The following is an 18,768-nucleotide window of genomic DNA, read 5'->3' on the forward strand; positions in this document are numbered from 1 at the left end:
TTATGTGTGTGTGTGAGAGTGTGTCTGTGTGTGTTTGAGGGAGCATGTGTCTGCGTGTGTATGTGTGTGAGAGAGAGAGTAACTGTGTGTTTATGTGTGTGAGAGAGAGAGTGTGTCTGTGTGTGTTTGAGGGATCGTGTGTCTGTGTGTCTGTCTGTGTGTATGTGTGTGAGAGAGAATGTCTCTGTGTGTGAGAGAGAGTTTCGGCGTGCGTGAGAGTGAGTGGGTGTGTGAGAGAATGAGAGTGTGCGTGTGAGCGTGTGTGTGTAAATGAGAGAGAGTGTGTGTATGTGTGTGTGAGACAGACTGTGTCTGTGTGAGTGTGTGTCCGTGTGTGTATTTGAGGGAGCGTATGTCTGTGCGTGTATGTGTGTGAGAGATATAGTGTGTGATTGTGTGTGTGTGTATGTGTGTGTGTGAGTGTTTGTGTTTGAGGGAGCGTGTGTCTGTGTGTGTGAGAGAGCTTGCGTGTGGTGGGGTCCTTTGTGTATGTGTGTGTGACAGTGTGTCTGTGTGTGTTTGAGGGAGTGTGTGTGGGTGTGTGTGTGTGTTTCTGTTTGAGGGAGCGTGTGTCTGTGTGTGTGAGAGAGCCTGCGTGTGGTGGGGTCCTTTGTGTATGTGTGTGTGACAGTGTGTCTGTGTGTGTTTGAGGGAGTGTGTCTGTGTGTCTGTGTGTGTGTGTGTGTAAACTAGCCAATCTTATTGGGTGCTCATGAATATAAAATCCAGCTGCAGTTTCAGGTGAAATGGTCCTTTTGTCTCCAAAGACACAAAGGCTGCAAGAGTGAATTAACTGGGGGAAAGAGAGTGCTGTTCATTCCAGTGGGGATTCATCCAGTAAACCTTCCCCACACACTAACATCCCTCTGGCAATGCAGTGACTAGTCCTGCACACAGAGCTCCAGGTACAAACCAATGTAATGTCACCATAGTCTTACCAGAGCATGGGACAGCTCCTCATTACAGAGTGGGGTCTGGTGGGGATTTAATCAGAGGGTCACCATGGCCCAACTGAGGGGAGAGGTTGGGAAGGAGAGTCCTTCAGGGTAACCCCAGCTGGTGTGGGAATTGTACACACGCTATTGGTTTTACTCTGCATTATAAACCAACTGTCCAGCTAACTGAGCTAACTGACTTCACTCCAGGAGCATGTCCTGTATAACCCAATCATTGCCAGCCTGCACCTCAATTAGAGCCAGGAGCAAGGCTATTCGGCCCCCACCCTTACCCAGAAGGGAGAGCACGGGAAGCTGATGAAGGAACCAAGCCCCTCCCATGTGGCCTTCTGAAATGGAGCTGGAGGACAGGGCAGACCTGGCCTGCTGTTTGCTTCCCTGAGACTGGCCTGCTCCACCTTACAGTGAGAGACTGAGGGGAATCTCGAGGAGATTTCACTTCTCACTGAGAGGCTGCAACTCCAATCCAAATCAGGCTGGTTCCCTCCGAGACTCACGGAAGGGTGCAACACTCTACAGATCAGGGCCTTGTGGAGTCATAACCTCCAGTGTGGGGGCCAAGAGCTGGGAGGTAGTGTTAAGGACATAAGACCATCTGAAATAGGAACAGGAGGATACCATTCAGACCCTCGAGCCTGCTCTACTATTCAATAGGATCGTGGATCGTGAATGATTTAGCATTTGATTTGGGAGCTGAAACCCGGAGAGTACAGAGACAGAGAATCAAATTATTCTGCTATACGGAATCATCAGACAGGAGCTGGAACCAGAGAGAGTGAACACACACACACAGACACATTGTGGGATTCAGGCTGTCTGTGGGAATTTTACCACAAGGTGTGAGCTCTACACTGAGGAAAGACAAAGGCGCAAAATGCTAGAGAGGGGGCAGCTGCACAGTCTAATCCCACCGATCTCACTGCTTCCCACTCCCATGAGAGCTCTTATGTATATTTCTGTGTTCCCAGCTGTCTCTCCCACATTTTCCCTTCAATCCCTATCTCACAATATCCTTCATATCTCTGCCCTGTTGACATTTCCCTGCAGATTCCCTTCCTCCAACACTCTGCCCCTTTGACACCCCATCATGTTTTTCAGGAATGCTTAATCATTCAATCTTCCCCAAAACCAACACCTTGCTCATCTCTCTCTGCATCTTTCTCTCAGCTCTATGGGATCTTGCTATTCTTGTCTGTAAATCATTCTCGTTGCATCGCAGCAGCCCCCCTCACCACTCCATTCTCTCAGCTCTATCTCTCTGCTGCTGCAACTCCTTTCTCTCTCTCTGTCCTATATCTCTCCCTGGGTTTTCTCTCTTGCTGTCTATCTGACCTTCACTCCCTGTCTTTGCCTCCCCTTTTTCCCCTTGTATCTTTCTGACATTGTATGTCTCTTCCTGGCGTTTTCCTCTTTCTCTCTCACTTTCTGTCCCTCCCTCTGCCTGCCCGTCTTTCTCTTGTTCTCTCCCTCCCTCTCACTGTCTGTCTACCCAGCTCTCTATCTCTCTTGTAGTTTCTCTCCCTCTGTCTCCCTAGACCCCTGTCCCAGTGACTGGGGAAGGGACATTGGGAAGAGTTTGTCTCTGTGTTGCTGGATGCTGTACAGTTAATGTGGGGGGACCAAACTTTTCCTGGTCTCTCCCGAATGTTACCCCGACTGTGGGGAGGGGGTTAGTGTAAGGGACATAAAAGTACTTTTCTCATTGAGTCTGAAATGAAGAAAAAGAGAAGGGGAGGGTGACAAAAAGAGAAAGAGAGACATGGAGAGAGTGGGGATGGAGAAATTGAGGAGAGGGTGAGAGGGGCAGTGAGAAACAGGGAGAGGAAGAAGGAAACATATGGAGGGAGAAGGACAGTGTGTGTGGCTGGGGAATGGTTGCAGAGTGGGATCTTTCTGTGCATGACAGCAGTCAGTCAAAAGGTCTGCATCATGTCCTCCAGCCCAGGAGCTGTGGGTCTACATGGGAAGGGGGAGATTGGGAGACAAGGGGGGAGTGGGACAGCCAGAGATGGTGGACTGTTTGATGGGGTTTTGGAGATGGTGGAGAAAGGAGGGGCTGCTGTGAGAGAGAGAGAGATTGAGGGAGGGATAGCATGAGACGCAAAGTCTGAGACAGGATGGAGAAGAGGTGTTCAAAGTTTGGGAGAAGATTTGTAGCTTGGGTGCTCATTGTTGTGGTTCTGTTCGCCGTGCTGGGAATTTGTGTTGCAGACGTTTCGTCCCCTGTCTCGGTGACATCCTCAGTGCTTGGGATCCTCCTGTGTAGCACTTATGTGTTGGTTCCTCCGGCATTTGTAGTGGTTTGTCTCTGCTGCTTCCGGTTGTTAGTTCCAGATGTCTGCTGCGATGTGTTAACAAACACATCGGCCTGGACCCAACATACCAGCCACTGCAGCAGACAGCTGGAACTGACAACCGGAAGCGGTAGAGACAGGCCACTATAAATGCCGGAGGAAACATCACAGAAACGCTTCACAGGAGGATCCCAAACACTGAGGATATCACCGAGACAGGGGACGAAACGTCTGTAACACAATTCCCAGCTTGGCGAACAGAACCACAACACGGAGAAGGGGTCTCCACAAAAAGGACAGTCAGTGAGGCCATTCAGGGGACAATCCTGAGGATCCTGAACAGGACGAGGATCATTTAATGGGGGAGGGGCGGAATGGGCAGAAAGGACTCCATCTGTGATACAAACCTTTTATAATTCTGGGACTGGGATCTTGCTGTGCATTAAAACAGCCACAGGCCAGTCAGCCAACCCAGACTCATTTACCTGTGTGAGAAAGTGAGGACTGCAGATGCTGGAAAGTCAGAGTTACAAAGTGTGGAGCTGGGGAAGCACAGCGGGTCAGCCAGGAGAGTCGATGGTTCAGGCCTGACCTGCTGGGCTTTTCCAGCTCCACACTATTCCACTCATTTCCCTCTGCCCCAGGGAGTGGGGCTCACAGCAATGTTGGGGGGGGGGCAGCAAAATATTTCAGGGGGGCACAGTTGGTAAGGTAGGTATTTGGGAGGGAAGGTATTTGGGGAAGGGAATAAATTTGGGAGAACAGTGAAAATGAAGGGCACAGTATTTTTGAGGGGGGACAAAATTGGGTGAGATCTTTCAGGTCTGAAATAACGAAAAACAGAAAGGGAGGGTGAGAAAAAGAGTCAGAGATGGAGAGAGTGGTGATGGAGAAGGGGGATGGGAGAAAGATGGGCAGAGAGAGACAGGGAGAGGGAGAGAGAGAGAAAGCGTGTGTGTGTGTGAGAGAGAGAGACAGACTGACAGAAGGACAGAGAGAGAGGGGACAGAGAGGGAGAGAAGGGGAAGTCAGACTAAGACTGAGGAGTTAAACATGGACAGACTGAAGGGGTGACACTCGTTATTCCAGTTGGTTCCAACTCTCTCTCTCAATGGATTTTCACATTCCCTCTCTCCCATGCCCCTGGGTTTTGCTTCAGCCTGTCTCTCTCTCTCTCTCCCTCTCTCACTGGTTCTGCCTCTGGGTCTGCAAAACTGTTTTCTCTCGCCCTCTCTCTCTCTGGAACGTCAGATGGTCTCTGTCTCTTGCCATGCTGGTCTCCTCAGAAGGCCTCCACAGATTCAGGCAATCAGTCTGCAGATAAACTCTGTTTTTGTTCATTTCTGGATGGTTTTCAGGAACTTTCTATCGTTTTGGCCAATTAGGAGAATCCGTTAATAGTTTGAAGCATTGCCAATCATTTGGATGGCTTGTTGCTGTTAGTTTCTTTGTGTAGCAGGACCTGTGCCTTCCTGTCTGGGCCCTCATTTGTTTGGTAGATACGTCTGTCCAGAATAACTGTTGCCTTTTACATTATGCTGTGTTTGCGCTGTGCCTGGTGTGTGGGTTTTGTGATTTGGGAGATTTCCTTGGCCAATAAACCTTGGCTGTCTATCTGTGTTTTAGCCAGGAGTTTGTGACATCTCCCCCAACTCATCCACTTGAATGGAAAGGAAGAAGCTTATGCAATAAATTACAAACCTAATTTTAAAAGCTGGTTATGCTTGTTGTCAGAGTAGCCAGCTGTCTGTGCAAAAGCCATTGTGTACGTTTTCCAAACCGATGATCTTATAGCTTCACTTGGAGGTCCCCACTGATGATGCTACCCAGCCAGGTAACGAAACGTCTGGATATCAAACCTATCACCGGGCAAACCTACACCCTAAGTCTTAGAGCTGATAAGTGATATCATAAAATCTTGACAGAACAGAATCAGACCGTTCGGCCCATTGAGTCCACAATGACCCTCTGAAGAGAATCCAACTCAGACCCACTCCCCCAGTGATATCCCTGAAACCCTGCATTTCCTATAGCTACTCCAGCTAGCCCGAATATCCCTTGACACAATGGGCAATTTAATATGGCCAATCTGTCGTAATGGCAACTATGGGCAGGAAATCAATACTGGCCCGGCCAGGAACACCCAAACACTGCAAATGAATGAAACTAAGGTGATCACCCGGGGAGTTCCATCTACCTTCCAGCCCCTGGGGGTGTATCCAGGCATTATTCACCATGATCGTACCCATCTGTTACAGCCTGCAATCCTAACCACCGGTATCCCGAGATATATCAAGGTGAGTGCGGTTAGGACCACAGCCGATGTGAGAGGAGCCGAATTCTTGGATACCAGGCTATGGGAATGTCATGGTATGACCGGTTCCTTCCCATTTAGGTAAGTATGGTCCCTGGCAATGTTCCCTCTATCTCCACAGTAAGTGGGAGGTAATCATGGTAGCCCATCCAAATACCTTTTTTATACAACTCCGATAATTTGGACTTCATCCTACCTTTGGTCACTTGGGTTAAGTGGAATCCCTCATACCAAGCCCAGGTGTCCCACCGAGAGTGTCCTTACAGCTGTTATTAACCCAGCCCTTGGTGAGCTGCTGTCACTGACAGTGAGAGACGTTGGTGTGGGGGTTCTCCTGGAACAAATATTGAAACTGTTTGTCACGAACCCGGGATGGGACTTTCCAATGTCTGGCCTGCCTGAGCTCCTCCCTCAGCTGTTCCATCATCGCGTTACTGCACAGGGTGTGGTTTTATTGCTCACCATAATCTCTGATTGGGACGTGGATGATCTGATTAATCGTGTTGGCGTGACCCTCCAGTCTGGTCACTAAGTGATGGTTAGCCGGATTCTCCACGAGTTGTCCCATGGTCTCCTCTGGGTTTTCTGTATTAAGTCTTTCTCAGGCTCATTAGAGAGTTGTTGGGTCAGGATCCTGATTTATTCTCCAAATTAGCCAAGTCAGCGTTCTGACCAGTAACACTCCTGCCCTGGGAGTGGACTCGTATACTGTGGCTCAATTGTTAAGGAGTTCCCTTTTCTTTTGTCTCTTAATTACTTTTCTGGGTTCTGTGTTTTCCCTCAAATTTCCCTATCCTTTGTCCCAATATCCCGTGGGTCAGTTGGGAACATGATTATTTTTATGGGGAAGGACACCACTCTGATTACTGTATCCCGGACACATTCATAATGATTATTATCAGTTTGTGAAAAATGTTCATGAAGAAGGAATTCCCTGTGAGTTTAGTGACTAGTCCATTGTGAGAGCCTGGTATGTGTGGGACAAGCTGGGGGAGGAGCCTTCCCTCCTGGTCACAGCCCGTTTTTAATTTTGTTTCTGAGGAATTCTCCCTGGTGGGCTTCCTGGGATATTACTGTCCGAAAATGACCCCTAGTCCAGGCGGGGTGCTTGGTATCCTACTACCATTCTCGGGGAAACCCTACCAATCGCTTCTGACCCCTGAGCTCCTGTAACACAATGTGGAAATCCCTAAAGTCTATTTCGTATTCAGCAATTAATTAGCAGAGAACCCAAGCCTCATTACGGGCACGATTGAGGGGTCGAATCCCAGATGTCCCTCCTCCTTTCTGAGAGATGGGAGACAAAGGGTCGGGCCCAGTTTCTCATCGCTAAGAGAGGTGCAGGTCATATCCCCAAAAATCCAGACAAATTGGACCCAGAGTCTCCAGGTGAAGCTGACAGGGGGAGGGGGGAGCATTCCCCTGGTTGTTGTTCAGCAGTTATGTAGCGCCTCTGCAGGTTATGCCTTATCCTGCCATCGAGCAGTGATAATTGCTGCCTTCATCTCATCATGGATGCCCCTCCCTAGCTGTTGGCCCTCAGGGAGGGCTGAATGGCCTGCTGGACTAAGGCACATGGCGATTCATTTGGTTTGCTCCTCAGCGTCCACTCTGTGTATGACAGACTGTCAGTCAGTATCTGTGCCAGAGATGGGATCTTTTTGGTGCTGCCCACCAGCTGGGTGCCTGGAATGACTGTTGTGTACAGAGTGAGACCAGAAGATGCTTTACACTGGGTAACCACAGGATTCATGGAATCTGAGTTCGGCTGTGGGTCAGGGCTGGGGGTAAAAGGTGCAGTTACCTGGGAGACAGGCAGTGGGAGTCCCCATCTGTGAGCGGGTGTGGATGTGTCAGTGTGGGGCCTGTCATTATCTCCATGGGGAGGTAGAACCCCAAAGGCACACACTATCCCATTCTGGGAGGAGTCCTAGTTCCCTAGGGATTGTATTTGCTCCTCTCACCTCCTACTAGGGCCTGATGTGTGTTGCTCCATGTTGCAGGTGTACATGACCCATACAGCTGCTTGGAGCTCATACACTGTCCTTCCAGATTGTCAATGTAACCTGAGGCTGCCTCCCCATCCCCAGAGACCCTCCTTTCACTGGATTGGGCTCTTCCCAATTGGAACTGGAGTAGTCCCATGTGGGTGAGATTTTCCTGCAACGTTCTGTCCTGCTCATTGTGTAGGAGACCTAGCTCGGTCACAGCCTGTAGTTTTCCCTGGGGTGACCGGATCCCAGCTGCCTTATCCCAGCCGGGGCTCCTCCAGGCTATCAGCAGTGGAGTGAGCTGTCCAGCTTCCTTCCCCAGTTCTTTTTGGACATCTCACCACAGCTCCTGTACCAGGAATCCTTCACTGCACGGCCAGGCTGGCTTCCTGCCAAATTCTGCAGGACTGTTTCCCATTTGTCCCGGCTCGTGTTCGTGTTGCTTTGGCCGCTTCTGGATGATGGGACACTTCGGTATGTTCATAGAGTTCTACAGCACGGAGACAGGCTCTTTGGCCCAAACTGGTCCATCCACACTAACCCCGTTTCCCTACACTTGGCCCATATCCTTCCAATACGTTCCTCTCCATGTATTTGTCCAAGTGCCTTTTAAATGTTATTAAATGTATCCTCCTCGACCACTTGCACTGGTAGTTCATTCCGTATGTGTACCACCCTCTGGGTAAAAGCTTTGTCCCCCAGGTTCCCTTTTAATCTTCCCCTTTCACCTTAAACTGATGACCTTTCATCCTTGATTCCCCAAGACTTGGATAAAGACTGAGTGCATTCACCCTATCCATGTCTCCCATGATCTTATACACCTCAATAAGGACACCCTTCAGTCTCCTACACACTAAAGAAAATGTCCTTGCTTGTCCAACCTCTCTCTATATCTGTCTAGTTGAATTCTGGCAACATCCTTGTAAATTACTTCTGTCCTCTTTCTAGTACAATAACATCCTTCCTATAGCAAGGTGGGCAAAACTGAACACAATACTCCAAGTGCGGCCTCAGCAACATCCTGCACAACTACAACAGAACTTCCTAACTTCGATATTCCATGCCCTGACTGGTGAAGGGCCCAGTGTGCCAAAAGCCTTCTTCACTGCCCTGTCTCCCTGAGTTCAGAGAGCCGTGCTCCTGGAATCCAAGGTCCCTCTGTTCCACGACACTCCTTCAGGCCCTACCATTCCCCATGAAACCCCTGTCTTGATGTGACTTTCCAAAATGCTAGATCTCGCACTTTCTGTATTAAACTCCATTTGCCATTTCTAAGCCCAATTTCCCAGCTGATCAAGGCCCTGTTGCAATTGCTGAGACCCTTCCTCACTTATTTTAGTGTAATCTGCAAACTTTCTAATCATGCCTTAAACACCCGCATCCAAATCATTGATATAGATGACAAACAGCCATGGGCCTAGCACTGACCAGCTCAGTGGCACAATGGCTCGGTGGTTGGTACTGCTGCGTCACAGCACTGTGGATCTGGGTTCAATTCCAACCTCACAGGATGGTCTGTGTGGGTTAGATCCTGTTAGGGTTAGATTTCCTACAGTATGGAAACAGGCCATTTGGCCCAACAAGTCCCCACCGACCTGCCGAAGACTAACCCACCTAGAGCCATTCTCCTTACCCAATATTTACCCTGGTCGAATGCACCTAGCAATATGGGCAATTTAGCCTGGCCAATTCATCTGACCTGCACATTTTTGGAATGGGGAGGAAACCGGAGCACCCGAAGGAAACCCACACAGACACAGGGAGAATGTGCAAACTCCACACAGTCACCCGAGGCTGGGGTCGAACCCGGGTCCCTGGCGCTGTGAGACAGCAGTGCCAACCACTGAGCCACCATGCCAGACCAATTGAGTTTGTACGTTCTCCCCATGTCTGCGTGGGTTTCCTCTGGGTGCACCGGTTTCCTCCCACAGTCCAAAGCTCTGCAGGTCAAGTAAATTGGCAATGCTCAATTGCCAAGAATGTTCATGGATGTGGAAGTAAGTTGCGTTAGTCAGGGGTAAATGTAGAGTAATAAAGTAGGGGAATGGGTTTGAGTGAAATGATCTTCAGAGGGCCAGTGGTCTTGTTAGGCCGAAGGGCCTGTTTCCACAGAGGAGGGATTCTATGATTCTATGTCCGCTGAGGCACACCACGAGTCACAGGCCTCCAGTCTGACTGTTACCCTCTGCTTCCTACCATCAAGCCAATTGTGTACACAGCTTGCCAACGCCCCCTGGATTCCATGCGATCTAACCTTCCAAAGCAACTTATCATGTGGAACCTTATCAAAGGCCTTCCTGAAATCTGTAGAGTCTACATGTACTGGCCTGCCCTCGTCAAACTTCCTGATCACTTCAATAAAGAACGCTGACAAATTTGTGAGGCATGGTCTCCCATGCACAAAGCTTTGCTGACTATTCCCAACCAAATGTTGTATTTCCAAATGCATGTCTATCTAATCTCTCAGCATCTTCTCAAGTAACTTACTTACCACGGATGTTAGGTGTACTGATCTATAGTTCCCAGGTTTATCTTTACAGCCAATCTTGAATAAGGGCACAACATATGCTGTCCTCCAGTCTTCCGGGACCTCACCCGTGGCTAACGGTGAGGCAAAAAGATCAGCAGGGACCCCACACGTACTTCCCTCGCCTCTTGAGGTGCCGTTGGATATGTTAGTTCAGGTCCAGGAGATTTATCCACCTTCATACACTCTAATGCATTCAACACATCCTCTCCTGTGATATGGACTGACCCCAAGAGATCATCACTAACTTTCCCAAGTTCCCAAGCCTTCATGTCCTTCTCCAAGATCAACACAGAGGAGAAATAACTCCTGTGATTCTGCACACACATGTCCACTCTGGTCCTTGAAGGGTCTTATTTTCTCTCTATTCTTTTTTCCTTGGGAGGGGGAGATTGCAGTGTTGGGTAGGGATCAGTCAGGGAGGGGGAGATTGCAGTGTTGGGTAGGGATCAGTCAGGGAGGGGGAGATTGCAGTGTTGGGTAGGGATCAGTCAGGGAGTGGGTGATTGCAGTGTTGGGTAGGGATCTGTCAGGGAGGGGGAGATTGTAGTGTTGGGTAGGGATCAGTCAGGGAGGGGGAGATTGCAGTGTTGGGTAGGGATCAGTCAGGGAGGGGTAGATTGCAGTGTTGGGGAGGGATCAGTCAGGGAGGGGGAGATTGCAGTGTTGGGTAGGGATCAGTCAGGGAGGGAGTGATTGCAGTGTTGGGTAAGGATCAGTCAGGGAGGGGGAGATTGCAGGGTTGGGTTGGGATCAGTCAGGGAGGGGGAGATTGCAGTGTTGGGGAGGGGTCAGTCAGGGAGGGGTTGAGTGCAGTGTTTGGTAGGGATCAGTCAGGGAAGGGAGATTGCAGTGTTGGGTAGGGATCAGTCAGGGAGGGGGAGACTGCAGTGTTGGGTAGGGATCAGTCAGGGAGGGGGAGATTGCAGTGTTGGGTAGGGATCAGTCAGGGAGGGGGAGACTGCAGTGTTGGGTAGGGATCAGTAAGGGAGGGGGAGATTGCAGTGTTGGGTAAGGATCAGTCAGGGAGGGGGAGATTGCAGTGTTGGGTAAGGATCAGTCAGGGAGGGGGAGATTGCAGTGTTGGGTCGGGATCAGTCAGGGAGTGGGTGATTGCAGTGTTGGGGAGGGATCAGTCAGGGAGGGTGTGAGTGCAGTGTTGGGTAGGGATCAGTCAGGGAGTGGGTGATTGCAGTGTTGGGTAGGGATCAGTCAGGGAGTGGGTGATTGCAGTGTTGGGTAGGGATCAGTCAGGGAGTGGGTGATTGCAGTGTTGGGTAGGGATCAGTCAGGGAGGGGGTGAGTGCAGTGTTGGGTAGGGATCAGTCAGGGAGGGGGAGATTGCAGTGTTGGGTAGGAATCAGTCAGGGAGTGGGTGATTGCAGTGTTGGGTAGGGATCAGTCAGGGAGGGGGAGATTGCAGTGTTGGGTAGGAATCAGTCAGGGAGTGGGTGATTGCAGTGTTGGGGAGGGATCAGTCAGGGAGGGTGTGAGTGCAGTGTTGGGTAGGGATCAGTCAGGGAGTGGGTGATTGCAGTGTTGGGTAGGGATCAGTCAGGGAGGGGGTGAGTGCAGTGTTGGGGAGGGATCAGTCAGGGAGGGGGTGAGTGCAGTGTTGGGTAGGGATCAGTCAGGGAGTGGGTGATTGCAGTGTTGGGTAGGGATCAGTCAGGGAGGGGTGAGTGCAGTTTCGGTGAATCTGTTTTTTTGGTGACAGTACAGGTGGATGTACAGTCTGTATCTGGAACTGTAACCAACGAATCCACATTGTTCCAAAGCCAACAGAGTGTATGTTGGCTGCAAGATAGAAAGTGCTTTTTGATTTTAAGCACAGCAATACCTGCCATCTGAGAGAACAGCTTTTCAAAAATAGAGACATGTTCCAATTACTTGAGGTTTTGCTGCTGTTTTGACCACAATTCCAATTTACCCAACTAGTTTAAGTTGTGCCCAGGATACCAGAAACCAACGGCATTTGGTTTGATTGTTTTGACACCTTGAAACTGATTCTAAGAGTTTATTGAGTCGTGGGTGTTATATAAACACCCACGACTATTTTGAAAGTCTGAGGGAGAGCAACTGCCATCGAATAGCGAGCAACTGCTGCCGAGCCCAAGAGCGAAATGGCCATCTCGCATCTTCCTCGCAAAGAAATTAGAAAACAATTTCAACCAAAGTACCTTTACATGTACAACCTTCTCACTTTAAAAAAAAGAAACAAGATGGCCCAGCGAGATCAGCAGGCAGACGATTGAATTCAGAGGAACATGTTTGGTCTTGAGATTAAGTTAATGCAATGCTTAATAAGTGTCAAGTTTAATAATTGGAACAGTGTACTTTTGTGGAGTTGGAGTCAGATACTAAGTAGGTAAAAGAAGGGGACTTGGATTTGTGGACAGTTGTTGTTTAGTGTTCACTATTAGAGTTAAGAAAATAATTATAATTTTCTTAATGTATTCGAATTTTAGAGTTCTCTGTCCCTATTATTTTAACAGATTACAGAGTGAACCAAGACTCTCTGGGTGTTTGGTTTAATTAACAGAGAGGTTCGACCTCTGCGTCGTAATTAATGGCAGGAAATTTCTGATGAGACTGTCATGGATAAGCAGCCCAAAGAAACTGGAAGCTTGATGCTGAAAAATAGAGGCCAGCCAGTTCTTTGGTGAGTGGGTTCCAATAATATCATGTAATCACCTGCCATGATTTCTCACTTCACAACAGCTCATAGATCGCTATTTGGGACATTAATATAGGGTTGGTATACATGAAATATTTACAGATTAACTCGTCTGTTTAACTGGATCAGAACCCGCAGAAGAATTTGATTTTTGATGGACACTTAGAGGGTTCCAAACTGATAGGACTTACCCAGTAGGAAATTCCACTTTCCTGGACAATTCCTTTGGATTATGCTAAGATGGGGAATCTGCCGGTTCCCAGCTCAACCCTCTCTCTGCACTGGGATAAGGACTCTCTGTCGGATGTGATGGAATATGCTCCACTTGCCTGTATGAGTGCAGCTACAATAAACACTCAAGAAACTTGACACCATCCAGGACAAAGCAACCTGCTTGATTGGCACCCCACCCACAAATATCCACTCCCTCCACCAAAGATACTCAGTAGCAGCAGTGTGTCCCACCTACAAATGCAGTGCAGATATTCACCAAAGATCCGAGACAGCACCTTCCAAAGCCACAGCCACTTCCATTTTGGAAAATGGCAACAAATACATGGGAACACCACCTTATGCAAATTTCCTTCGAAGCCTCTCACCATCTTGAAGTGGAAATATATCCCTGTGTCAAATTCCTGGAATTCCTTCCCTAACAATGTTATGGGTTGACCTACATGGATAATAGCGGTTCAAGAAGGCAGTTCACAACCAACTTCTCAAGGGGCAACTAGGGATGGGTAATAAATACTGGGCCTGGCAGTGATGCCAACATCCCATGAATGAATTTGAAAAATTGTTTCATGTCGGGAACAACAGGACCCTCCTGTGGCTTCACTAAGGAGTTTTATTTATTCATTATGCAAGGAATTTGTGTCACTCGCTACTTTGCTGTGTTAGTGATCTTCACTCTGAACCGAGATAATGTTGCTGCACAAATAAACCTGTTTCTGCACCAACTTAGGGTCTGCAGCATATAACCAAGTTTTGTGAAGTTATGCAGGAAAAGCGAGTAATCTTCAGGCTGGACTCCTTGAATAATATAATGTAAGAAACTTAAATCATAGATCAACAACAGGAGGATGAAGCTCCAAGAGATGGTGAGGAGCAAAATCACAGACTTCCTCCTGCTCTCCATCTCTGGGTCTCTGTGCTGTAGATACTGCACAGAATGCAGTTTTGTTGCCCACCGTCATTATTGCTGGTTCACCCTGTGCAGTATCTGCAGGAACAGGATGAGGGAGGAGTTCAGACAGGCCAGCCAAGGGAAAGCCCCACAGCAAATTTGTGACAAATAGTGTAAACATTTGTTCCAGGAGAAGACCCAGCCCAATATCTCTCACTGTCAGTTTAAATTACATTCCCTATAATATGGAAACAGGCTCTTCAGCCCAACAAGTCCACACTGGCCCTCTGAAAAAGAACCCACTCAGACCCATTCCCCCACCCTATATTTACCCCTGACAAAGCACCTAACACTATGGGCAATTTAGCATGGCCAATTCACCTAACCTGCACATCTTTGGCCTGTGGGTGGAAACCCATGCAGACATGGGGAGAATGTGCAAACTCCACACAGACAGTCGCCCAAGGCTGGAAATGAAGTCATGTCCCTGGTGCTGTGAGGCAGCAATGCTGACCACTGACCCACCATCCACCCCAATTACAGCAGCTCACTAAGGTCTCGTTTAATGGCAACTGCAAGGGCACTCTCAGTGCTAGGGATTCCAATTATCCCAAGTGACGAAGTTAGGATGATGTCCAAATTAACGGAATTATATTAAAAAATGTATTTAGATGGCTTATCATATCTTCCTCCCACATAATGTGGAGATAGAGGGGACATTGACAGGGACCACTCTTAAGTAAATGTAAAGGAACAGGCCATATGATCACATGCCCATAGCCTGTCATCCATGAATTCGGCTCCTCTCACATCAAGCTGTGGTCCTAACTGCACTCCCCATGATATATCTCGGGATAGTGGTGGTTATGATTGTAGTTTGGAAAAGGCACCTATCCCCAAACATGGGTATGATCCTGATGAATACAGACAAGGGCCTATAAGGTAGATGGAACCTCCAGGGTTATCACTTTATTCTTATCCATTGATGGGATGTGGGCATCACTGGCTGGGCCAGTGTTTATTACTCGTCCCTAGTTGCCCCTTTGGGAAGGATGGAGAATGACAATAAGAGTGACATCAGTGATACCTCCATTGTTGGAAGCCTAACTTGTTCACTCAGTCCCCTTCCTCCAGGAAAGCCCTTCATGTGCCTCTGGAACCTGGGCCATGAGTGATGTGGAATAAATGCTGACCTCGGCAGCAATGCACACATTCAGTGTGTATGAAGAATCATATTTCAATCAGTGAGTGAAACGCTCTTTTTTAAAGAGGGCAGCTCCTACTCTAGAGAACAGAAGAACAGCTCTGAGATATATTTTCATACATGGAATAAACTGGCTTGATGCAGCATTGGTTGAAATTATTTGTGATCTTGTGACGGGGCTCACGGTATTTGTGTGGGCAGCATTATTGCTGAGAGATCCCAGGTTCTGTTTTTTGTTATTTCATTATGATATACTAAAAAGTAACGCTCCTTCATAATTGGGATTAAACTTGTTATTGTAATGAGTTTGTTCATTGTCAGAGTTTTGACACAAAGCTGAGCAATGCTGTCGTGTCAGTCTCCCAAAGGAGCTTTCAGACAGTATAAGGCAGCATCTCTGGGAATGCATCAGCCCAGAGTTTCAAACAAGGAGCTTGTCAGCTGCCTGAAGGGACAGATCACCTCACATGGAATCATGCATCGACCAACTCAGCAGGTGGAGAAGGTGTTCGACACCATCCTGGTTATTATTGGTGTTTCTGGTGTGGCATAAAGACATTTGGACTTACTTTAATCTGCTGTTGATCTGCTCTCTGGTTTTACCTTTTGAACAACAACGTCACCATCTTATTGACTGGTCAGCCATATCCAGACCCCAGAACAGTGATAACAATCCAGTGAGCAGCATTCATGGTACAATTTTCCATTGACGGAGACTCTCAAAGTCACTGCTGCTGAAGAATGTCCTGACTTAAGTATTCTCTCATCTGTTCTGGTTTCGTATATTCTGAAGGTATGAAGAGAAATCATGCAACTTAGTACTGAAGAAGGGTCTCCGGACTTGAAACATTTACTCTACTTTCTCTCTCACAGATGCTTGCCAGACCTGCTGAACAATTTCTGTTTTTTGATATACAAACGAAGCCTGTGTTCACAAGGATCTTGAAGGATAAGGGCTGATCTGAGTGAAGTCCTCCAAGACATTAACAGAAAAAGATAAATGATTTCCATTGGCTGGCAATTCTCTAACGAGGGGGCACAGTCTGAGAATGAGAGCCAGAGCGTTCAGGAGGAATGTTAGGATGCACATCTACAGACAAAGGATGGGAGAGGTTTGGAACTCTCTTCCACAAACGACAGTGGATACTGGAACTGTTAGTCAGTTTAAATGAGGAAGTTTTTTTTTAACAAAGGAACTGAAGGATACACGTGTTTTGATTTGTGAAGCTACATCCATCTACCATGTCCCCCAGAAATGTTCTCGTTCTCACAGTCTCTGGTTAAAGAATTCAAGTCTTGACAGATTGCCCTCCTGGTCTCTGTATGTTGAGGTGTTTGTCATGTACAGATGTATAGATTTAGAGTGTAAATATCACCACAGTGCAAACACACCCTTGTTGTCACTAAGGGAGCCCTAAATGCTCTGTTACACTGCACTTAGTCATAGAGATGTACAGCATGGATACAAACCCTTCGGTCCACCACATTCATGCCAACCAGATATCCTAACCTAATCTAGTCTCTATTGCCAACACCTGGCCTGTATCCCTCTAAACCTTACTATTCATATAACCGTCCAGATGCCTTTTAAATGCTGTAATTGTACCAATCTCCACTACTTCCTCTGGTAGCTCATTCCATACACACACCATCCTCTATGTGAAAAAGTTGTCTCCTTAGGTCCATTTTATATCTTTCCCTCTCACTCTAAGCCTATGCCCTCCAATTTGGGACTCTCTCACCCCAGGGAAAAGACTTCGTCCGATCCATGCACCTCGTGATTTTATGAAACTTGAGAAGCCTCTGATGCTCCAGGGAAAACAGCCCCAGCCTATTTCAGCCTCTCGCTATAGCTCAAATCCTCCATCCTGGCAATATCTTTGGAAATATTTTCTGAACGCTTTCAAGATTCACAACATTCTTCGATTGGAAGGAGACCAGAATGCACGTGGCCTAACCAATGTCCTGTAAAGTCACAACATGACCTCCTAATTCTGATACTCAATCATCTGACCATTGAAGGAAAGCATGCCAAATGTCTTCTTCATTATCCTATCTGCCTGCAACTCTACTTACAAAGAACTATGAACCTGCACTCCAAGGTCTCTTTGTTCGGCAACACACCCTTACCATTAAGTGGATATGATGTGCTCTGATTTGCTTTTCCAAAATGCAGCACCTCGTATTTATCTAAACTAAACTCCAACAGCCACTGCTCGGCCCATTGGCCCATCTGATCAAGATCCCATTATACTCTGAGGAAACTTTCTTCACTGTCCACTGCACCTCCAATTTTGTTGCCCCCTGCAAACTTACTAACTATACCTCCTACGTTTGCATCCAAATCATTTATATAAATGATGAAAAGCAGTGGACTCAACACCGATCCTTGGAGCACACCACTGGGCATAGGCCTCCAGTCTGAAAAGCAACCTTACACCACCACCTCTTGCCTTTGAGTCAATTCAAATGGCTCATTCTCCCTGTATTCCATATGATGTAACCTTGCTAACCAGAATTCCATGGGGAACCTTGTCAAGCACCTTACGGATCCCGTACGGAGTCCACACGGATCCCGTTCACCGCTCTGCCCTCATCAATCCTCTTTGTTACTTCTTCAAAAAAATCAGTCAAGTTCGTGTGACATGATTTCCCACACAAAAAACCATTGCTACTTTAAAATTAATCAAATTTTATTCACGGATGAATGGGCACCACATAACAATCAACAGACAGGAGGGTTCCCTCCCAGTTGGGGAACGCTTCAGTGGTCCAGGACATTCAGCCTCGGACCTTCGGGTGACCATCCTCCAAGGTGAACTTCGGGACAGGCAGCAGAGGAATGTGGCCGAGCAGAGTCTGATAGCTAAGTTCGGTACCCATAGGGAGGGCCTCAACCGGGACCTTGGGTTCATGTCACATTACAGGTGATCACCATTACAGTACACACACACACACACACACACAGACACACACACACACACACACACACACACACACACACACAGATATTCCTACACACACACCCTCACATGCACACGGACACACGTACACACAGACGCGCACACAGACACCCACACACACCCTAATAGACACACATACTCCCAAACCTGCACACCCTCACAGACTTAAGACACTCTGCACTCACTACACACACACAACACACTTTCTCACACTCACAACCCCCACCCCAGACAGGCACACGCACAAAGACCCACATGCACACATATACTACATGTAGTTTGCTCAAAAGCTACATACATTCATGTAGAACTCTGAGCTCAAAACTGCATGAATTTATGTAAAACTCTGTTATCTCACTTTTTAGATTAGAATCAATCTAAACATCAGGTCATGGACAGAGAACACAGGGGGACAACACCTTCAACATATTGTCTAGCTATCACCATTGTTAACAGCTAATCCGAGAATGCAACTTTTAAAAAAAGGGTTTTATGATTTACCCATGAAAGAAGTGAAACTATCACTGTATTCTAACAGATGAAAGGCTTAACAGACAATCAATTTTTCAATGTATAATTTCAGTTACATCACACTGTAAATTTTTGCTATAAATTCTGTGTTACGATCGAGCCCTCCACAATCACCTGATGAAGGAGCGTCGCTCCGAAAGCTAGTGTGCTTCCAATTAAACCTGTTAGACTATAACGTGGTATTGTGT

At 47.6% G+C, this 18,768-nt stretch overlaps 1 long non-coding RNA gene across 1 annotated transcript in view; it reads left to right on the plus strand.

Moving 5' to 3' along the window:
* The window catches only part of LOC140479207 (uncharacterized), a 41,202-nt gene extending 22,447 nt beyond the window's left edge, over positions 1–18,755 (plus strand). Inside the window, exon 2 of the long non-coding RNA XR_011960989.1 lies at positions 12,578–18,755. This is a non-coding gene — a long non-coding RNA (uncharacterized lncRNA). The remainder of the gene's footprint in view (positions 1–12,577) is intronic.
* Positions 18,756–18,768: the final 13 nt, after the last annotated feature.

This window comes from Chiloscyllium punctatum, chromosome 6, assembly GCF_047496795.1.
Source record: "Chiloscyllium punctatum isolate Juve2018m chromosome 6, sChiPun1.3, whole genome shotgun sequence".
NCBI lineage: Eukaryota > Metazoa > Chordata > Chondrichthyes > Orectolobiformes > Hemiscylliidae > Chiloscyllium > Chiloscyllium punctatum.